This window comes from Mirounga angustirostris, unplaced genomic scaffold (assembly GCF_029215605.1).
Source record: "Mirounga angustirostris isolate CCGP_5_RB_7025 unplaced genomic scaffold, mMirAng1.0.hap1 SCAF_7, whole genome shotgun sequence".
Lineage (NCBI taxonomy): Eukaryota > Metazoa > Chordata > Mammalia > Carnivora > Phocidae > Mirounga > Mirounga angustirostris.
In genome coordinates this window covers 69,774,492-69,798,928 of record NW_026991715.1, presented here as the reverse complement: position 1 = coordinate 69,798,928, position 24,437 = coordinate 69,774,492, and positions in this window count along the sequence as shown.

Sequence of the window (24,437 nt, the reverse complement as noted above, 5' to 3'; positions counted from 1 at the left end):
ATGGCATTTTAAATCAGTGGGTGAAAAATGAACTATTCAGTATGTATCCCAATTGTTGATGTTGGAAAAAAGGCCCTTGACAACATAAAAATAAATTACCAAATGGATTAAAGACCTAAATTTGAAAAATGGAACTATATTTTTAAAAATATTTTTATTGTTATGTTAATCACCATACATTACATCATTAGTTTTAGATGTAGTGTTCCATGATTCATTGTTTGTGCATAACACCCAGTGCTCCATGCAGAACGTGCCCTCTTTAATACCCATCACCAGGCTAACGCATCCTCCCACCCCCCTCCCCTCTAGAACCCTCAGTTTGTTTTTCAGAGTCCATGGTCTCTCATGGTTCGTCTCCCCCTCCGATTTCCCCCCCTCCGTTCTTCCCCTCCTGCTATCTTCTTTTTTTTTTTTTCTTAACATATATTGCATTATTTGTTTCAGAGGTACAGATCTGAGATTCAACAGTCTTGCACAATTCACAGTGCTTACCAGAGCACATACCCTCCCCAGTGTCTATCACCCAGTCACCCCATCCCTCCCACCCCACCCCCCACTCCAGCAACCCTCAGTTTGTTTCCTGAGATTAAGAATTCCTCATATCAGTGAGGTCATATGATACATGTCTTTCTCTGTATTTATATTAAAAGAAAATTTAAATCATATTTAAGACATTAGGATAGGGAAGATCTTTATATAGAAACAAAAAGCAAGATTATATCAAAATTTAAAATGTCCTAGAACTCGGATGCCAGAAAGTGAGAAAGATAAATTAGAAGAAAATATTCACAAATTGTATAACAGCAATTTTTGTTTTAACAAGAATGCCTACAAATCAGTGAAAAAAAAAGGTAAGCTACTGTAAGGGAGGGAAGACCTTTCTTCTACCCTCAGGTTCTGTGGCTGGACCCAAGGATTAAATTTTAAAAAACTTAAAAAAGAAAACAGGAACAAAGCATACAACTTTTATTTGATGTTAACATTTTTATGTGTACGGTGAGGCTTTTATATATAAGAAATGAAAACCCAAAGAAGTGGATAGGATTGAGAGTTTACATACCATTTGAATAAAGAACAATAAATTATGGAGACTGACGAGACAGGAAAAGAGGGTTTGGACTAGGTTTGGTAAAATGTAGGAAAATGACTAAGAAATAGATGAGGGAAACTAATGAAAGACAAGGGTTTTTCTAGAAGGTTTGTTGATATAAATTAATCTCGGTGTCAACTCCCTGTCTCCAGTGATAAGAATGTTCTCTTCTTCCTGATACCAGGGACGGCACCTTCCTCATGGGAAATTGTATGCCCTGTTTTAGGTAGAAAGGGAAAGGCCAAAGAGCCCTTCCTGTATCTGTTTTTTCTCACTTGCCTTCAGGTCAATCAATATGCCAAAGTGGCATATTTTGGGGTGGCATGTTCTTTTCCCCTTTACAACCTATTACAAAAATGGGTAAATTATATGAACAGGTCATTCACAGAAGAGGCAACACGATGGCCAATAAACATACAGAATTATGCTGAACCTCAGCAGTAATCAGGGAAATGCAAATTTAAATAATAAGAAAGTTTACTCTAACCAGATTGGGAAATTTTGAGAATATGGAGTATTGGCAAGGGTAAGGGTAAGTGGATATTTTCATGCTGTGCTGCTAAAAGTGTAAAATGCTTCCAGCCATTTGGGGAGGGGGCAATTTTGGAGCATGATTTGGCACATTCTGATTTTGGGTTGAGAATTGTAGATTGAGCATACACCTTTACCTCTGCTCCTTTCTGAAACTTAGTAAAATGACAGGAAAATCATTTTTTTATTGACCAAAACTCAAGAACATCAAGAATGGTAAAGGAGGGGTGCATGCGTGGCTCAGTCATTAAGCTTCTGCCTTTGGCTCAGGTCATGATCCCATGATTGGGATCCCATAATTGTGGTGCATCTAAATGATGGAATGAGCTATCAAGTCATGAAAAGATATGGAGGAAACATAAATGCCTATTACTAAGTTAAAAATGCCAATCTGTAAAGACTACATGCTGTATGATTCTAATTATAGGACATTCTGGAAAAGGCAAACCTTAGAGATAGTAAAAAGACCTGTGGTGGGGGGCCCGGGTAGCTCAATCGCTTAAGCTTCCGACTCTTGATTTTGGCTCAGGTCACCATGTCAGGGTCTTGAGATCAAGCCTGGAGTCAGGCTCCATGCTCAGCAGGGAGTCTGCTTGGAATTCTCTCTCTCTCTCCCCCTCTCCCCCACTGCACTTCGGTGTGCGCGCACTCTCTCTAAAATAATAAATAAAGTAAATCTTTAGAAAAAAAAAAAGACCTGTGGTTGCTAGGTGCTGGGGTTGGGGGAAGGGATGAATAGGTAGAATACATAATGATGGTTGCAAGTCATTATGCATTTGTGGAGCGCATAGAGTGTACACCAAGAGTAAACCTTAAGGTAGACTGTGAACTTTGGATGATTATGATGTGTCAGTGTAGACATACCAATTGTAACAAATGTTCTATTCTTAATGGGGAAGTTGATGATGAAGGAGGCTATCCATGTGGGGGCAGGGAGCCTTGGGAAATCCCTACCCCTGCTCAATTTTGAACATAAAACTGCTCTAAAAAAATAAAGTCTTTAAAAAATCTACAGTCTGGGGGCACCTGGGTGGCTCAGTTGATTAGGCGTCTGCCTTCGACTCAGGTCATGATCTCAGGGTCCTGGGATCGAGCCCCACATTGGGCTCCCTGCTCAGCCAGGGAGTCTGCTTCTCCCTCTCTCTCCACTCATGCTCTCTCTCTCTCTCTCTCAAATAAATAAATAAAATCTTTAAAAAAATCTATAGTCTTTATTTATACAAACAAAAATGAGTTCAAAGATATAATTTTTAATAATAATAAGTACTTAGAATAATTTTTAAATACCTAGACATACATCTAAAATACGTAAGGAAACATTTATAAACTTAAATAAGAAATATATATGAACACTTGTATTTTAATTTATATATATTCAAAACATAGAGAAGGAAAACTATGTTTTAAAAACTACTATGTACTGGGATAGAAACAGTGGGAAACAATTCTCCATAGGTCTCTCATGCTTCTCCATAGGTCTCATGACAGAGGCACTGACTGCCTTAGCTCCATACTATCTTTTTTTAAAAAAAGGTTTATTATTAAGATAAAATTTACATACCATAAAATTCACCCTGTTAAAGTATACAATTCAGTGGTTTTAAGTATATTCATTAAAATGTGCAACCAACACCACACTTTAATTCCAGAACATTTTTATCACCCCTAAAAGACACTCCGTACCTATTGGCAATCCCTGCATTTTCTCTCCCTGCCAGGCCCAGGTAACCACTAATCTGCTTTTTGTCTTTAGGGATTTGCCTATTCCAGACATTTCAGATAAATGGAATGACACAGCATGTGTCTTTTGAGTCTGACTTCTTTCATTCAGCATAATGTTTTCAGGGCTCACCCATTTTGTAGCATGTATCACTATTTCATTTCTTTTCATTGCCAAATAATATTTGATCATATATACAACATTTTGATTATTCATTTATTCATTGATAGACATTTGGGTTGTTTCTACTTTTTGACTATTATGAAAAATGCTGCTACGAACTCAAGAAATATTTGTTATGTGGTTGGGGACATGAGAGACTAAATGGAACAGAGGGTAGCCAAGGCAGCAGAGACAAGCTCAGGCTCATTTGATATGTTACTTGTGATGAGTTGCACGAGAAGAGTTGTCCAATCAGAAAAGACACTTTGCTTTCCCGAGGCTAAATTTTTTTTTTAAAGATTTTATTTATTTATTTGAGAGAGAGTGCTAGCGCAAGCAGGGGGAGCAGCAGGCAGAGGGAGAAGTAGGCTCCCCGCTGAGCAGGGAGCCTGATGCAGGGCTCTATCCCAGGACTCGGAGATCAGGACCTGAGCGTAAGGCAGATGCGTAACCGATTGAGCCACCCAGGTGCCCCATTGAGGTTAAATTTTTATATACTTCATGGGATGTTCCTGGGATTTGCCATTGCCTTGTTTCCCATTATGAGTTTTAACTTTAGACACTGATCAAAATGATTAAAATAGAATTCTATTAACTTTTTCTATATTTGTGAGGGGCCTGGCTGTATGCTGCCCTAGTGAAAGAAGGCAACACTACATTATTAGTCATAATTTCAGTTATGTTTTTAAATGCTTCTTGTCAAAATCTTACTTTATAATTTGAATCTAGTATCATAGGGCCAGTTGTTTCAACCTGGTATGTATATAAACCTTATCCATGGAGTTTTATATTAATAAATATAGATGTCCAGGACCTATACCAGACATACTGAATCCGGTCACTTAATATTCTTGGTATATTTTTGGTATACTATGTATATTATATTATTTCTCAGGATTATATGTTATAGTTCAGTATTTTTTTCCCTTTCAAAACTATGATCATCTATTTTTTATGGATTAGGTGAAACACACACTGACCTCTTTTTTTTTTTTTTTAAGATTTTATTTATTTATTAGAGAGAAAGAGGGCACCATAGAGACAGCACGAGCTGTGTGGAGGGGCAGAGGGAGAGGGAGAAGCAGACCCCCCGCTGAGCAGGGAGCCTGATGTGGGGCTCGATCCCAGGATGCTGGGATCATGACCTGAGCCGAAGGCAGATGCTTAACCAACTGAGCAGCCCAGGCGCCCCTCACTGACCTCTTTGAAAACAGGCTTAATTATTGTCCTTAAAGACATTTTGTCATTTTTTTTTTTTTGAAATGGCTTTATTTGGTTTACACGCCACAGAAACAACCAATTTCTTTGTCAGTTACATTAATCTTATTATGAACTCTCATTAGATCTTTTAAATTTGAAAATTATTAGTAATAAATTAGTCATAGCCATTTTAAGTCTCTCTCGTCTATGGACAGTTTTGTTTTATTCTTATGCTTGCCTGAAGCAATCTACAATCAGCTACAGGTCTGAGTGTGTGTATTTAACAAAGAAGAATCATTTCAGAGCCCAGTGGAAAAGGAATGTGCCAGCTACTTCAAACTATTGACACTTCAAAGAACAGGCTCTTGGGTATAAGCTTTTCATGGTATCATTTAGACAACTTTCAGACCATACTGGGGGCTGGCGTCAGGATTCTAGAACCCTTTAGTTGAGAAGCAGATGGCTTCACAAGACTGCCATCTCAAGATCTAGTGAAAAAGAATTTCTTACATAGTACTGAATAAACTGATAAGGGAAATTTTTATTGTGGTTATTTGTTTAAAATATTGTTGATATTGTCTTTTTTTTTTAAGTACTTTTTTGGGTCCTTTTATTTATTTATTTATTTATTTATTTATTTATTTAGTTTTAAGATTTTATTTATTTATTTGTCAGAGAGAGAGAGCACAAGCAGGGGGAGTGGCAGGCAGAGGGAGAAGAAGCATGCTCAAGGAGCCTGATGTGGGACTGGATCCCAGGACCCTGGGATCATGACCCGAGCCAAAGGCAGACACTTAACCAACCGAGCCACCCAGGCATCCTGTTGATACTGTCTTAATGTTCTATTTTCTAGATATATAAAGAAGCCCTTGCCTTTCCTTCTTAAGCTATCTGTAGTCCACAGCAATTCAATAAACTTTTTGTAAACTGAAAACATTTAAAAAAGGTGTCAGCTTCTCATTGACCAGCCCCAGGCTCAACATTCAGACACTTTTAATGATATACTTATTTTGCAAGGTACTATAGTTATTTGCATGGTTTCAGTGAGAATCTGTCCCCCTTTTTGCTAGGCTATAATTGGAAAAATCATTAATAGAAGCAAGGCTGTGCCTACAATGTCATATTTAAGAATGGTACTCATTTAACCAGATATTATAGGCTACTTTTCGGGAATTAAAAACTGATCTTACTTATGCACCCACTGCCTACTGAGTCCATTCTGGAAAGCTGGCCGTTGCCTGACTTACAGAGTCTCTGCTATAGACTGAACTTTGTGTCCCCCAAAATTTATATGTTGAAACGTAATCCCTAACATGCTGGTATTTGGAGATGGAAACCTTGGGAGGTGATTAGGTCATGAGGGCAGAATCTATATGAAAGGGATTAATGCCCATACAAAAGAGGTCCCAGAGAGTTCCCTCATCCCTTTGGCCATGCAAGGATGCAGTGAAAAGGCAATTGTCTATGAATCAGGAAGCAGGTCTTCACCAGACATGGAATCTGTCTTGATCTTGGACTTCACAGCCTCCAGAATTATAATACATTTCTGCTGTTTATAAGCCACCTAGTCTATGGTATTTTTGTAACAGTAGCCTGGACGGACCAAGACAGTTCCAGACTTACAAGTGGGAAGAAGTTTGCTTCCTGGCAGACCAAAAACATTAGGATATTTTGGATACTTCAAGAATGAGGGATTTTCCCAAATTAATAGGTACTGTTTATTGAAACACCATTCAGAGAGTTTCTTGGGTTTGGTTTCCTTGCCTTGGAAGAGTAAATAGCAATGCATGAAATTCTTGTCTATAGACATGCAAATAAATTCCTTCTGGTAGAAGGAGAATAGGAACCCTTTCATGACAAAAAGCAAATTTTATGTCCCTCTACATATTCATTTCAATATTTTTGGTCTACAGATATCTCTGTTCTTTGACTTTTCCTTTTAACCAGTTGTGACATTTTCCTGGTTCTCTTATTAAGAATAAGTTAAACAGGGGTGCTTGGCTGGCTCAGTTGGAAGAGCATGCAACTCTTGATCTCTTGGTCAGGAGTTCAAGCCCCACATTGGGTGTAGAGATTACTTAAATAAATAAACTTAAAAAAAAAGAATAAGTTAAATAGAATCTTTGACACATCTTCATTTTATATCTATATCAGAGCCATGATTTCTAACCATCTCTGAAAATCATCCTTTAATATGACTTATTCTCATATTGGCCTGCTTTACAACACTTTTTATATGCCTAACACTGTTTTGATTCACTTACATTATTTGTTCCTCACAACAACGTACTATAAAGCAGGTGCAATTAATAGTTTGCCTCCCTCCACACCTTTGTTAGCAGATATCTATAAACAGAGTTTATAGATAAATGAACTAGGATTAAAATCTAGGCAGTTTGGTTCCAAAATCCACACTCTTAACCATTATTGTATACTCCCTCAAAACAGAGAAAACTTTAACTTTGATGACTAATTTTGAGTCTCAGTTACACAGATTTCTCAAGATAAATCTATAAATTTGTTTCTAATTTTCATTTGGCTTCCCTTGGAGCTTGAAAATTAGGAAAAATGTGCTAGTTTTCATAACACCAATATTTCCAGTGATATTGAAAAATGTGGGAGAGTCATAATTACAAATTTGGAATTCTTGCACCATCTCTCCCCACCAATAAACATCTTATAAGTTTAATCCTGTGTGATCACGGCTCTGGGCCATGTTAAAAACAAGACAACAGGTTGAAAATGGAGTCACTTATGCTAAGCCCCATGTCAACAAACTGAGACTTAACCTAATTACAGTTTTGGTTTTCCCAGAAATGTTATCTTAAACCAGTCAATCAGGAATTGCTTGATCAGTACTAGTTGGGTAATTTCCCTGAGAGACCACTGCCATCCACTAAAGAAAAGTAATTTTGGAATAACGAATCTGTTTTTTTGTCTAGTATAACTTCCTTGTTCCCACACCCTTCTGGTTATAAAAGTGTTTCATTATGGCTCCTCAAAGCTCCTTTCTATCTACTAGATTGGATGCTGCTTTACTGGAATTGATTTTTGCTCAAATAAACTCTTAAAAATTTTAATATGCCTCACTTTATCTTTTAACAGCCATGATTAGAGTAAGTCTGGGCCCTCAAGTTAGAAAGTCAAGTTCTATTGACCTTGGATAATCTATCTCACTTCACCATTTCCAGCTTCCACTACAATTGACGGATTGCTCTATAATAGTTGATAATGATAAAGACTCTATATTATCAAGAAAAGATTAAATTATATTCAAGAAATTTCTTAGGAAAACAGCAAATATATAACACAATTTACAACTATTTACAACCCAAATGGTTAAAGTAGGTTTTGAAGCTTAAAGGAAAGATCATCCAGTTATCCAGAAAGCTGCCACCCAGAATCCTTTTATTTCCCAGGGTCCAGTTAGCTGAACTTTTATTGCATCAGTTAGTGGCTTTCCCTGCACTGCATGAAAGTCCATTCACCGTTATTAAATAAGTCCTGCTGCTGTTCACCCTGGAGCACGCTATGCTGCATAAGGCTTCTTTAAAATCATGTGAATCAGGGGTGCTGCGTGGCTCAGTCAATTAAGCCACTGCCTTTGACTGGGGCCTGATCTCAGGGTCCTGGGATCCAGCCCCACATTGGGCTCCCTGCTCAAGGGGAGTCTGCCTTTCCCTCTGCCTCTCACCTCTGCTTGTGTTCTCTCTCTCAAATAAATAAATAAAATATTAAAAAAGAAAAAGAAAAATAAAACCATGTGAATCAGCTCAACACATACTCATTTCTGCAGTTGTTCTGCAAGTGACTGCCTATCTTTCTTAGGTAATCCCAGGGCTCACCAAAAGTGAATTACAAGTCTGCCATTAACTCAAGTTTAAGTAAGATGATCCCAGACCTAACATCCAACTTAAAAACAAAACAAAACAATGAACAACAAACAACAAAAAACAATCCAGAGGTATTTGGGTGGTAGGGAAAAAAGTAGATTGATATTTTAATTTCTTTATATAGAAGAGAAATAAAAATTCTCAGCCTTGACTGAACATTTGACTCACGTAGGAGTTTTTAAAAATATGAATGCCTGGGATGTACATAAACCAATTAAACAGTATATCTGGGGATCTGTGATTTTAAAAGCCTGGTTATCTCAGTGCTTAAAAGTTTCATTGGTTAATGTGATGCTTGGAGGATGGATTAAGAACTGCTGCTAGAAATATTATTATATTTATATTTTGAGTGTCAACTTAGGTAACTTTAAGTAATACATTTGTTAACCCATATTATTTCCCCCACCCTTTCCAAGATAATCAGGGTCTTTTGGATTGGAGTAATCAACATATTTTAAATTAAAAAAATCCAGTTGCAACAAATGACAAGTTGGTCAGTCTCTCCTCTTCCATTTTTTTCTTAAAGATTTATTTATTTATTTTAAATAGAGAAAGAGAGAGAAAGAACGCACAAATTGGGGGAGGGGTTGCAGGCCAGAGAGAGAGGGAGGAGAGAAGCAGACTCCCCACTAAGCACAGAGCCCGATCTCACCACCCTGGGATCCTGACCTCAGGCGAAATCAAGAGTAGGACGCTAAACCCACTGAGCCACCAGGTGCCCCACTCCTCTTCTGTATTTAGACGTAGTCCAAACCAGTTCTCCAACCGAGCTTCATAACTGCTAGGGGCAGTCACTTTGGCTGGTTTAGAGGATGAAGAGTTGCCTATGTTTGATTGATGGAAGGGTAGCTGATGAATGCAACTTTAGAACAGCCAGCTGCATCCCTGATGATACAATCTCTCAAGATCCTCTATTTCTTTCTCTTTTTTTTTTTTTAATTCTTATCTGCCACCAGCCTCTTTGTCTTACTACCCAAGTTCTTTTTTAACTTTATTTCTTGCTGTCATCCAACCACCATAGACAGAATTGTCTCAGGACTTGGAATTTCTCTTAAGGGCCTTTTCTGACAAACAAGGGAGTTGAATTTCTTTGTTTTGAATTATAGTAAATACAGTGAATACAGTAAAGCAGTATTATTCTAGAGTCCATCAAGTCACAATATGTGGTTATTCAGGTACCTGTGTGGCTTATGTGGAATAATTCTACATGTTATGTTAAATGTATGTTATTTGATGGGAACTAAGACTTTTTGTGGGAGCCAAAACTTGCAATTTTACCACCTCACTCCTGATTCCAGGACCATTCACTCCATTTTATCATGGCTTCGTTTTCTCCAGCAGACAAAGTACAATGTGAAGACTGATCTAAGGTTCCAAATCAAATAAAAATCAAATAAAAAGCTTGTTCACAGAACCACCTATATAATTTGTGGGGCTTCCTGTTCAGAAATTATGAAGAATTGCAAGATGGCAATGGCAGAGCATTAAACCAAGTGTAGAGCTCTTCTAAATGTGGGCCTTCCACATGCGTGTGTGTGGTGCATACGAATGTAGACACACACATACACATATGCTTTTAGGTATCCAATTGGATTTTTAAGAAAAAATCTCAAATATATATGCTTTTATACACACATACACACATAGAGCTATTCTCTTTCTTAAAAATCTTGCCCCTCTTAAAACTTGCGCTATTACTTCCAGGAAGATGATTGCACTTGTATCTCTATCGTGTTCACTCAACAAATACTCATTGCATGCAAGAATTCTGCTGTAGGCACTTAAAATGGATACAATGACTGCAGGCCCCAAAGCCATCTTGTACCACAGATGGAACTTGGGAACTGAAAAACACATGGTGGAGCAACAAGACAGAAGGATCCTGGGTATTGACACTATGGGACCATCATGCCAACTCTGGATTGTCTGTGTCAGGCTTTTATGTGTTTATGTTATTTAAGCCACTGGTGGTTTGGATTTTTCTATTAGTTTTACTGAATCCAAATCTATCTAATAACATAGACATCTCAAATTCAGCATATCCAAAAATGAACTCCGAATTTTTTTCTCTCAAACCTCAATAATTGCATCTATGTCCTTCCAGTCGCACAGACTGAAATCTTTTGAAAAGTGTCCTTATCTTTGGATTAATGAAGGTTCAAGGGATCAAGGAGTCTATAAACTTGAATGGGAAATTTATACTTATCATGCCACTAATGTATAACTGATATTATTTCCTTTGATTATTATTACAGGCAATAAACCACAATAGTGTTAGTAGTATCTGTTACTTTGTCACCAACAAAAATCACAGATATTTTTATATTACATGATAGTTGTTGCAGAGATCTCAAAATATCTTTAATATTTATCACTGCTCTGAGTTACAGGAACAACTATAAAGAAGCACATATATTTATCACCAATATTTTATTATTTTGATAATGGTATTTCAATATAATTGATTTCCTTTGTAATCTTATTATTTCACTTCATACACTTAAAACTGTTCTGAGGGGGCAGGTCATAAGCTTCATTGGAGAGCTAAAGGGGCCCTGGCATAGAAAGGATAAAAGTCTTTTCCTTCTGGTCAACCTTGACCTTTCAATTTATCTCATATCCATATGGCAGAGGGTGCTAGTTAGCACCAGTATCCATTCTTCCAATTTTCCTTAGTAACAGAACAGCAGGGTTTTTGGGTGGCAGTAATAATGTTCTCACCTGAAAGACTACATTTCCCATACATTCCTTGTAGGGAAGTGTGGCCTTGTGACTAAATTCTAGCTAAAAAGTTGTAAGTCAAAATGTTGTGTAGTACTTCTGGAAAGGTTGCTTAAAAGGTTCAGCTTAGCTGAGAAGAAGACATTTTTGGCTTCTCCTCCTTTCTCTTTTCTCCAGTCATGAAAAAGGACCTAATGAATGGATTTCTCAGTAACCTATGCCCTTGAAAAAGAAAACTACGGTGTAGCAATGGTAAAGCAGAAAATGAGAAGGAACTTGAGTTCCTTATAACTGTAGAGAGCTACCATTTCATCATGCATGGCTTACTTCTGGAATGATTTTACATTAAAAAATAAACACTTTAGGTATATTTCTGTTCTTAATCACCAAACACAATTCCTAACTGATATAGCCCACTTTTGACATGTCCTATCAGTTCTGCCTTCAAAAATCTAACTTAAATTAACAATTTGAGTATTTCTCACTATCTCCACTACTATTACCCTGGCCCCAGCTCCTATCAAATGTCATCTGAATTATTGCAATAACCAAATTCTTACTGGTCTCTCTTCTCCTCCCTTGGCTCCCCACAGTGTATTCTCAGCAAGGATCTCAAGTGACCTTTTAATATTCATAAGGTGGATCATATCACTCCTCTGCCCAAAACCTTCAACATATTTTTTCCCCTCATCCCAAATAAAAGTTAAATCCTGATGATGACCTATATCGTTTTATAAGATGTTACCAATCTACCTGCTTACCACTCCAATCTTTTACTACTCTATCCCAGTTCACTCAATTCCTGTCCCTTTGCTCCCTTGTTGCTCTTTGGATATGACAAATATGTTCAAGGTAGGTTCTCAGTAATCCATCAAATGAATAACTGAGGAATCCACCAGAAGGCTATTTCAGGCCAATCTTTGGGTAGGCTAGAATTATTCAAGGTGGTAAGCCTAATTATTCCAAATGATTGGAGTCTATGTGTACTGTTGATATTAATAACCAATCCTGAGCACTACCATTAGAATAATTTCCCTAAAACACTGGTTTCAATAGTACTTTCCAGCTCAATATCATTTAATACTTATACATTTTACTGATAGTTAAAACTAATGTCCAGTGAAGCTTGTTACTAGAGGTAGAGAAGCTGAAGAGTTTATTTGTTCTTATTGCTGTACACAGCAAAATAATATAATATATATAATATATAATAATATAATTAAATTTAATTATGTATAACATAATTGTCCACATAGTTGGCATAGTTAGATATAATTATAAAGCTACTTGCTAGTAAAAGATTTGAAAAAATGTTATAAAAAACTGTTTTAGGGGTGCCCAGCTGGCTCAGTTGGAAGAGTATATGACTCTGGATCTCAGGGTGATGAGTTTAAACCCCACATGAGGTGTAGATATTACTTAAATAAATAAAACTTAGAAAAAAAACTGTTTTGGGCTTATGTATGCATCCTTTATCATTCATTTTAATTCTTATTTATTTAATACCTACAAGATACCTCATACTAAGCTAAATACTGTGAGAATAAACAAATGAATACACAAATAAAAAATATTGGAAATGTGTTCTATATTATCAACTCAGAGAGTATGGTAAGCTATTGTAAAAAAAATGAGATACAATGAGGAAAAGAACAAAAAAGTAACTGAATCATTGATCAAGGAATCAAGGAGAACACATTTAGATTGAGGTGATTTGTTTCCATTGAGCTATATAGGCTATTTAAAGCTTTTAAAATGCCTGACTATTAAGTAGACGGTAAAATGGACTAATTTTTAAAAAATAAAATGATGTTTCTTATAGCTAAAACTGTAAAAATTACAACCTTGAAATGTAGGCCTAGCAGTCACCAAGAGCTTGATATTTTTAATAGAAATAATGTATGTTGAGAGAATTACATAGGACATGCCAATGCCAAGGAAAACTCAATTTGACTCTTGAGGTTCTATTTCATTTTTTTAGCAACATTTTAATTTAACCTTCAGAGCTGTAGATAAAAAGCACTGGGGAATCTGCTCTAAGAATCACCATGGAGACCACACTGTGTTCTCAGGTCACATTAACAAGGTCTCTCCAGTCTGCCAAGGATGAGTTTCCTGCATCTGGTGGTACCACAACTAGTAGACAGAGATTATGAATTGTGTGGTTGTAACAAATACACACTCAAATTAGCATCAGTAAAGACAGGTTTATCTAAAGGAGAAAACTGGCCATTTCAAAAACCCAACTTTTCCTTTCATCTGGCTTCTGCTTCTCTCTGTGCTTCTGGGTTTACTTGTGGCATCTCTGCTCCCCCCATAAATTACTTTTTTTTTTTTTTAAGATTTTATTTATTTATTTGAGACAGAGAGAATGAGAGACAGAGAGCATGAGAGGGAGGAGGGTCAGAGGGAGAAGCAGACTCCCTGCCGAGCAGGGAGCCCGATGCGGGACTCGATCCCGGGACTCCAGGATCATGACCTGAGCCGAAGGCAGTCGCTTAACCAACTGAGCCACCCAGGCGCCCCCCGCATAAATTACCTTGAGCTTAGCTTTGATTTGCTGTTCTTTGTAGGTCTTTCCCTGACCTTTCAGTTAAGTATTTATTTAGCAGCTTCTTACTCACTGGCTCAGTATCTGTATTCAAAAGTCTCAAGAAAAAGAATCTGATTGGTTCAGTTTAGGTCAGGTGTCTCCAGGTGGACCAATAGGCTATGGTGGTGGTGGATACCTAGTATAAGTCCTTACAGAGGCCATGGCCAGTTAAAATACACATTATTGGGGCGCCTGGGTGGCTCCGTCGTTAAGCGTCTGCCTTCGGCTCAGGTCATGATCCCGGGGTCCTGGGATCGAGCCCCATATCGGGCTCCCTGCTCAGCAGGAGGCCTGCTTCTCCCTCTCCCACTCCCCCTGCTTTTGTTCCCTCTCTTGCTGTCAAATAAATAAATGAAATCTTGAAAAAAAAAATACACATTATTTACAGTTTTGTGACATCCTTAGGGGATAAAGGAGTAAAGCATGCTGTGGTGATAATATATCCCCAGTTCCGTTCTGGAATCTACTAAAAATTCATTCACACCTTCCCTTCCCCACTGATTTTAAGGAATTAAGACAGTGTGTACACACACACACACAGAATATGAGTTACAAAAAAAGTTGAGAAAAAATTAATGTTGTTATATTGATCCTTACACTTGACTTGTTATCTGAATGACAACTCAATCAGCAAATATTTATAGATTACGTTCAATGAACTCAGCACTGCAGCAGTGGGGCTGGAAGAAGTGATATAACTGATCTTTGATGCTCAAGTTACTCCTAAGTTATGAGAAGTCCAAGCCCCCAAAGGAACCCATTTCCATTGTCTCCCAGTTGGCTCACAGGTATGCAGTTTACACATATTTATTGTTTACCTGCATATCACTGCAGTTCAATTCTTGCCACTACTTCTCCAATCACACTCTTACTTCTCAGAACTTGCCCCTTCAACAGACTTCAAATGGGAGAGAGATTCTAGAAAATTCTCTTAGGGAAAGTTTTTGGGGGGAGGAAGAAAAAACACATCATGTTTATTTATGTATGAGTGTATTTGCTTACTTATATATTTGTGGGTTAAGTGGTCAGCATCTAAAAAAACCCAGGAGAATCCATATAACAATTTGGCTTTCTTGTTTCTCTTCAAAAAGCTGAAAATCTGCCTTTTGGGATCTGTATTTCCATATAGCACCAATTATTGGACCCCAATCGTAGTCTCTCTTTAGATTTTGCACGAGCTTCCCAATCTGTCATAGTTCCCCTACTGTTGGCTGTTTTATATCCCCCCTCCACTTTACTCATTTTTATCTGCCTTGTCCTTATAGGCATTTGTGTTTGCAAACCTAATCTTTTTTACTTTGTTCATTAGATGTACTGTATTCTCTTACTTTTTTCCAAATCTAATGTCTGGAGGAATTGGGACACATTTCCACAGTTGAGAATATTTTGTGGCACCACATCACACTTAAAATAGTGAGCCAAGTCAGAAATAAGTGATTTCTGTTCTCCTTTAATTTAGGAACAATTCTTTGCTCTCTTCCTCTGACATCTACTTCTAGAATTAAGGAAACCCATCGTCTGCTAATGGGTTTATTCCAAATCTTAATGACAGCATTCCTAATTTAATCATTGGTCCTTGTAACCATTTGTGCAGGAAATCTAGTGCCAAAAAACAAAACAAAAACAAAAACCTCCTTGTGGTTTGCCCTAATATTTCAGCACATGGAATATTATGGCTCTTTCTTTAATTATATTGCTCATCCCACAACATAACTATTTTTAAAAATGGTAATGTTAGGAAAAATTGTTGATTACTTGGAAAGGAACAGAAGAGATTACTGAGTTTTGCAGATCTTCTGGAGATTAAAGTTTCATATCTTCGATCATTTTCTACTGATGAGGTTATTTTACATTTCAATACAGTAGAAATTCACTTATATAAAACTAACAGTAATTCAGGTAATTCTTGCAAATGGCAATGCAAATAAAAAAATTTATTTTGTCTTATAAATATAAAATTTATTTCTTCTTGTAGAAAAGATTACAAGTATTAAATTTTATTGCCCTATAGCTTATTAACCAGTTTCTCTCTCTCTCTCTAAAATAAATAAATAAATCTTAAAAAAAAATCTTTCACATGTGTTGATTTTATATTTACATGGACTAAAAAGTATTTGTTTCTTTTTGAACATTACACCTTAGCAGTTAAATACCCAACACTTTGATTATATTTCAATAGTTCCAAATAAAAAAGAAACTCAGACAGGTTATTAAATATGTAAACTTAAATTACACAAAAATTAGTGGTAATAATCTTAAGATAAAAAGAATATTTTGAGTATAATGACTATAGTTTTTGCATGCAGTATGTAAAATTATCTCTGGTAAAGTAATCTCCCCCAGAAGGTTTATCTGCCCTCACACCCTTCCTTCCACCCTTGGCTGTGTTTTTTAATACACAAAGAAGAAAAAGATTTTAGAGATGGTGAAAGTAGGTAAGAAATGAAAAAAAAGTAGTGGAAAGTAATGAAGATAGATTCGAGAGTGCTGTTTCAGCGGTGTCTTTCTGTACCTGGTCTCCTTACAAGCCTAGAATCTTGAAAGTTCGTTGGTTCCAAAGTGAAGCCGATCCTTTACCACCTGAGTGACTCAGGGACTTCTTTGGTTATTAGGGAAGGATGTTAATTTACTACAACCCAAATACAATAAAGTACTCTTTAACTGGACTGGGGTTTTCTCCTCTGTAGTTTTCCTTCTTTAAAATTTAGGAACAGCAATTTGGTAGCTGAGGTCAGAGCTTTAAAACATACGCTAGTGTTTTTTTCAAGAACCCTGTGTCTAGGGGAATCACAAAGAAACAAAGATATTGCCATCTAGTGGTTTAATTGAAGAAATTCAGTAAAACAATTTTTCTCATAAAGTTTCCACTAATACTTTATGTGGTGCTAAATAGAAAAGCATTCATTTTTAGAAAGCAATTATTAATACATTTTTTCAAATTAAGGTTTCAGACTTGGCCACTCTTTTTTTCTTTTCAGGTTATATTCCCTATTTATTAAGCTCAGTAGGATATGAATTAGAACAGGCAAAGATGTCATAATTGGAGAAAATATATGTAAAAGACAATGTTTCACTGAAGAAATTGTTAAACAGCCTAAACCAAATCATAAAATCAAGTGATCACATTAATAGTTCATGTCAATTTTTTTAAAGTACAACATAAATGGGTATATATTACACATGGTCTAAAGCTAGGGTCCTATACCAAAATCCTTTGCTTTTATTAAAGAGCTCCATTACAGCAAAACTAGCTTTGAAAAAATTCTATTAAATAAAATATTATTTTATAATTGACTTTGATTATAAAATAACAAATGTATTTCTATAAAACTCTCTAATCCAAAAAACTTTGACATTTAAATGTGTAAGAACTATACTTAAAAATCCATCAGAATTTTATTCACAATATAGATAAACAGAAAATCCACAGATATTATCTATTTTCTGTATTGGTATATTTCTACAGTCTGTAAAACAGGATTGCTCTTCTGTATTATAGAACTATTTCATTTCTAATAACAGCATGAGAGACTATAGTTCACAAAGGTATTCTGACTCCATCTGGCTGTGACAGGGATTCTCCCAGGTTCCCCTTGGATTTTCAGATCATCATGTACCCAGGTATCATCAAAAACAAACTTTAAAAAGATTCTGAGTATTCTGACTCCACTTTTAAAGCATTTTTGCACTCTGAGGACCATAATGGCTTATGCTGAATTTAGCAGAGTAGCGCTCCTTTCTCATCGTTGGTCAAGACAGTGACATTTGTCCCAGCCTGGGACAAATAAGATAAAGGACGTCTTTTCATGGCATCTTTTGGGGTAGATATAAAAGTCGAGAGGGGAGACAATAAACAAGACAGAGGGACAGATAGACTCAGCTAATGATCCTTGTATTAAATGATAAATCTTCTATTCTGAAAATGGTTCCATGGCTATGATCACCATGCCACTCCTGGGCAGTGTACGAGAGATAAGGAGAAGGAAGATGTATTACTGTGCTTTCTCATCCTCATCCTAAAGCACCCTCTCCCCCAGTTGTTATCATGGGTTCAGGTTACTACAGATCCTGGTGTGGTTGTTATGGAAAATAAGAATAGATTCAAAGTTTAGAGTAAGATTTGATTTTGTCATCTAGTAAGAAGGTTGTGCACAGGAAGAGTGTCATGTGGGCACACACGAGCCAAACTGTATGATCACACTCCGAATTCCTTGGCTAACTTTGATGAGTTTTCAATCTATCTTTATATCTACCAAGAGCGAAAGAAGAAAAGTAGACATTGGATTTCCCTTTAAGTACATTAAGTTACTGGACAAGCCAATCAAGGCAAAATACAGCAATGTTAAACTTCAAGAGCTATTTGTAAAGTGTGCTGGTAATTTCTTTCAAAACAGACCACAGTATTTCTTTAGAGGAAATAAAACAAGTGTCTACCAGTTTGTAGAAATGTCAACCTTTTCTATATTTATAGAATATGTAGATCTATTTTTATAGGGGTAATTTTCTAAGATCTTATTAAAAATAGAGACCCTTGCCTTTCCTCTCTTAAATACTGAATTAGAATCTATGCAATTGGGGTTCAGTCATCTCTATTTTTAACAAGTTCTCCAGGTCTTTCCGGTATATTTAAGTTTGAGAATCATTCTTCTATACTTGTTAACAAAACCAATAAGACTAAATACTTCTCATAGAAAAGGTTTAAAGGCCATCAAGGGTGAAAAAATAGAACAACGGTCAGATTTAATAGTCACTTAGCTGGAGAACTGGCAGATCACCAAGGAGATTTCCAATTTCCAATACCAGTGGCACAGGGAATAATTTTTAAATGAGTCTTATTACCATAGGTGGCAACCTGATAAAATCTCTTTGAAAGGGTAGAAATACTCAAAACTTAAACACTTGTATTAATTCAAGAGTTACTTATTGAGGCACGCCTGGGTGACCCAGTCGGTTAAGTGTCTGGTTAGGCTCAGGTCATGATCCCAGGGTCCTGGAATTGAGTCCTTGCATCGGGCTCCCTGCTCTCCCTTACTGAGTATGGTAGTTGTGTATTGAACCACGCTTGCATTCCAGGAATAAATCCCACTTGATCATGGTGAATGATTTTTTAAAAATATATTGTTATATGCAGCTGGTTAATGTTTTGTCGAGGATCTTTGCATCTATGTTCATCAGAGATACTGGTCTGTAGTTTTCTTTTTTTCTTTTTTTTTTTTTTTTAAGATTTTATTTATTTGCGAGAGAGAGAATGAGAGACAGAGAGCATGAGAGGGAGGAGGGTCAGAGGGAGAAGCTGACTCCCTGCTGAGCAGGGAGCCCGACGCGGGACTCGATCCCGGGACTCCAGGATCATGACCTGAGCCGAAGGCAGTCGCCCAACCAACTGAGCCACCCAGGCGCCCCTGTAGTTTTCTTTTTTGTAGTGACTTTATCTGCTTTTGGTATCAGGGTAATGCTGGCTCATAGAGCCTGCTTCTCCCTCTGCTGGCCTCTCTCTCTCTTTCTGACAGATAAATAAAATCTTAAAAAAAAAGTTACTTATTGAATACCAACTACATGTTAGGTGCTATGTTAGGCACTAGAATTACAGAGAAAAAGTGTTTCCCCTTAGGAAGCTCTTATTATAATAAAATGATTTTTAGACTTCAGTGGGAACATTAATTATCTTGGGTACTTGTTAAGAATGCAGATGGCCAAGGGGCACCTGGGTAGCTCAGTCGTTAAGCGTCTGCCTTTGGCTCAGGTCATGATCCCAGGGTCCTGGGATCGAGCCCCCAGCTCCCTGCAGTGGGAAGCCTGCTTCTCCCTTTCCCAATCCTCCTGCTTGTGTTCCCACTCTCACTGTCTCTCTCTCTGTCAAATAAATAAATAAAATCTTTATAAAAAAAAAAAGGAATGCAGATGGTCAGCATCTGATTATGAAGAATACTAGTCTAATTTGTAAGACAGAAAGCAAATTTATAATTTATTGCATTTATAATGCAAGTGGTAAGTTTTTGTTTTTGTTTTTAGAGAGAGAGAGTGTGTGCGTATTGAGGGGGAGGGGCAGAGGGAGAGAGAGAATCTTAAGCAAGCTCAGACTCACACGGGGCTCGATTCAGGGCTCCATCTCATGACCCTGAGATAATGACCCGAGCAGAAATCAAAAGTTGGATGCTTAACCAACTGAGCCACCCAGGTGCCCCACAAGTGCTAAGGTTTTTTGTTTGTTTGTTTTTTAGAGTTTATTTATTTATTTTAGAGAGAGAGGGAGACAGAGAGAGAGGAAGACAGAGAGTGAGCAGGTAGAGGTGCAGAGAGAGAGGGAGAGGGAGATAATCTCCAGTAGACTCTGTGCTGAGTGCAGAGCCCGAGGTGGGGCTCAATCCCACGACTCTGAGATCACGACCTGAGCTGAAACCAAGGGCTGGATGCTTAACTGACTGAGCCAACCAGGCGCCCCACAAGTGGTAAGTTTTAAGAGATATACAGATATGTTATTTGATCACTGATGCGAATCAATAGTGAAAGGTAAATATCTTTGAATTCCTGAATGAAAACTAGTAGTTCTAGATAATGAAAGGTAGGGAAGAGCATAGAAAATGGCACTGAACAGTGAGGAAGTGTGTATATACGAGGCACCAAAGAAAGTTTCTTAGACAGTGGAGCTGAGAGTGAGGCAGACAGAGGGATGGAGAAGTAGACAGTGGAGCTGAGAGTGAGGCAGACAGAGGGATGGAGAAGTAGACAGTGGAGCTGAGAGTGAGGCAGACAGAGGGATGGAGAAGTAGACAGTGGAGCTGAGAGTAAGGCAGACAGAGGGATGGAGAAGTAGACAGGGCTAGATCGTGAAGAACCTTTAGTTTTAATTTTACCTAGAAATAAATGGTGAATCACTGAAGTATATGAAGTAGTGAAGTAAGGGATGATTGCATCACATTTGGGTTTTAGAAAAAGCATTCTGAGAGTACCTAATGAATGGGTTGAGTGGGAGTCAGGGTGAAACAAGAAAGTAAGACTGGCAGGAAGGCCAGTTAGGAGACTGCCATGATAATTCAAGCAAGAAATGTGAAATGCCTCCTTTCAGGTAGTGTTGCTGGGATGGAGAAGAGAGAAGGAAAAGATGGTTAAATTAAATTGATGAGAGAGGGAGAAAAGGTGGGGGATGGGAGGAAGAGGGTAATGTGAAAGATGACTCCAGGTTTCTGATTTGATTCTACTCATCTCATCTCCTTGGAAATACTGTTTCCTCTTTTTAATTGGGAAGACTTTTCACTTGCTACTATGACAAACACATTATCTCACTATAGATGCTGCTGCTAATGCCAAGCCCATACTCCCTCAGCGCCCTCCAGAAATCACCTAGAGCCAGAGGTAGTCAGTCTGTCAAGCTCTTTTAGACAACATTGAGACCATTATTTTCAGATTCCAATCTTTATTATTATAAAGGCTGAGCCTGAGACTTGCCTGCCAGAACACGTTTCCTCTCCCTTACTGAGCATGGTAGTTGCATATAATTTAGAAGTTGGGCAGATCACTCTTGAATGAGATCAAATGTAAGGACATAAGGGCAGAAAGTGGTATGATAGATCAACTACTCTTTTTTTTAAAGATTTTATTTTGGGGGCACCAGGGTGGCTCAGTCTGTTGAGCGTCCAACTCTTGATTTCAGCTCAGGTCATGATCTCAGGGTTGTGGGATTGAGCCCCAAGTCAGGCTCTGTGCTCCACAGGGAGTCTGCTTGAAATTCTCTCCCTCTGCCCCTTCCCCTGCTAACATTCTCTCTAACAAATCTAAAAAAAAAAAAGAAAGAAAGAAAGAAAAGAAAGAAAGAGAGAGAGAGAAAGAAAGAAAGAAAGAAAGAAAGAAAGAAAGAAAGAAAGAAAGAAAGAAAGAAAGGAAGAAAGAAAAAGATTTGGGGTGCCTGGGTGGCTCAGTCTGTTGTGTCTGACTCTTGATTTTAGCTCAGGTTATGGTCTCAGGGTGGTGGGATCGAGCCCTGCATGGGACTCTGCACTCAGTGAGGAGTCTCCTTGAGATTCTCTCCCCTCTCCCTTTCCCTAGGCCCCTTCCCCCCACTTGCACTCTCTCTCTCTAAAATAAATAAATGAATCTTAAAAAAAAAAAGATTTTATTTTTAAGTAATCTCTACACCCAATGTGAGGCTCAAACTTACAACCTGAGACCAAGAGTCACCAACTACCAACTCCACCCACTGAGACAGCTGGATGCCCCTAGATCAACTACTCTTAACCCTTTGCTCTACTTGTCAAGTTCCCTGAGCACTTTTATGGGTTTAACTCCTGGTTGAGAATTTGAAGTGTGAGTGAGTGATGAAAGGAAAAGGGAAACTGCCACCTGAGGTCATTAAAATAATATATCCAGAACTCAGCTGCAGCTCATATTTTCCTCTCATTCTCTATAATGTAAATAACCCATATTGAAGGAAAACATGAAGGAAGAACATTAGAAATCAGAAGATCTAGTCTCAATTCCTTCACCAATTAGCTATGTGCCATTAAGCAAATCACCCAACTTCTCAAAACCTCGGTTGTTGTCTATGAGAAAAAAGGTTTTAAGTAATTTGATCTGCAAGTTCTTTTCTAGTTTTAGCATTTCTGTGATTCTATGTAATCCTGAGTTAGAGTTTCTTAGATGAAGGAGTGTAAGCTTCACATATACTAGTCTGCTTTCCCACTCCTTGTACATATTTTGTACTTTCCTCAGTTCATGCCTTTTTCCTTTGATGTTTTTCTCATCTGGAATGATTTTCCTTCTCTTATAAAATTTTGACCCGCCTTTTAAAAGATTCTTTGTCTTAATGACTGCAGAAACGATTGTGCCCTCCTCTGAATTCCTGAGCATTTATTATCACACCACTCATTCATATGGCACTTAGCACTTACAGCACAAGAAAACTCTGCACGAGACATTACAATAGGCATAGAATATAGAATTAATTGCCACAGAAGTGGTTTGGACCGTAGTTCTCAACATGTGGTGGACAAATTACATGGAGTTCTATGACTATGTCTTTCTCTCTCACTGATCAGACTCACACTAGTGTGTCATAACACTCCAGGTTGAATATAATTAGTATATAAATGAACTCAAATACTTATATAGGCCATAATTCACAAAATGAAGCAGTGCATTTGCAATAAAATAATGAGTCTCTTTGAAGAGGACTCTAGCAAAAAACGAGAGCTCAAGTCTCACAGAAAGGGGGCAGCAATGCCTTTGTTGTGAAGGGGTGCAGCATCTGTGATGCTAAATGTTGGCTTCTTTAAGGAAAGCAAAAAGCAAAAGTTTTTGTTCTTTGTTCATGGTTTTTAAATCTTAGTAACAAAATTAAACATTTAAGTATACCTCCTGGAGGTCTTATTTAGCTGGTAGGAGGTCTCTGGTCTCTGGCCATCTCTTTCTCAGCCCACTGCAGGCTGGCTTTTTCAGTGAGATTACTCTCCCAAAAGGTTCCCATTATCAGCTTTGCGACCCACGACAAGTAACTTAACTTGTTCCAGAACAGTTTTTTGCCTATGGTTCTCACCTCACAGAATATATGAACAGTAAATGAGAAAACACCTATAAGACATAGCACACAGAAAGAGGCACAAAGAACTCCACGCCTGTTTGTTCCTGCTCTGCTCGAACCATGCTGCAATCCGGCTTCCTCCATTAGTAATGGTACAGTTTTAAACACCTGTGTGCCATCTTGCCCTCTGCCAACACACACTCTTCTCCTCTCTAACTCTTTGAATAGAGTGCCTTCTCAAGTTGTGTGTAAGCTTCTTGATGGTAAGAACTATCCTAGTTTTCTCTCCACATTTAAAAATATTTTTATTCTAGAAAATTTCAATCATATACAAATAAAGAATACTGGGTACTCATCCATCCCTAGCAATTTTCAACTCATCCACACCCTCACCAAATCCCTGTCCTCCCTCCAGCACTCCATTGATTCTAGAATTCTCTCTGTTCCTAGATTATGTCAAGCCTGTTCCTATTTCAGATCTTTTGCATTTACTCTTCCTCTTCTCTCCTTCAGTTTTGCACAAGACTGGCTTCTGATTCCAGCTCAAGCGTCAGAGGTTTTTCCTGACCACCCTAACCAACTAGCTTTACTTAATTCAGCTACCTTCTATCCCTTTGTTCTTTATTTTCTTCATAGAACTATCAGTTCTGAAAAAGCAAAGTATGTACCTATGTATGTATTTACTTGTTTGAATGGATGATTCCCACTTACGGCAAAAAAATTGAAACAGTGCAAAAATATATCCAGGGGATTTCCACTTTCAGGAAGATGGAGTAGATAGATGTACTTTTCCAGTTTATATCTAAGAACATCAGTCTCCAATAAACAACATGGTGATGAGTTCTCTGGATTTTCTTTTTGCTGAACATGTACCAGATGGGGGCTGGAGAAGCCAGCAGGCCTGGAAATACCAATGGGCACCTATAGAAAAAGGCCCAGCAAAAGCTGCTTCCTTGAGCCAAAGCACCAGGAAAAAGGAAGCCTAGTAAGACAGAAAACTTTTAGAAAAT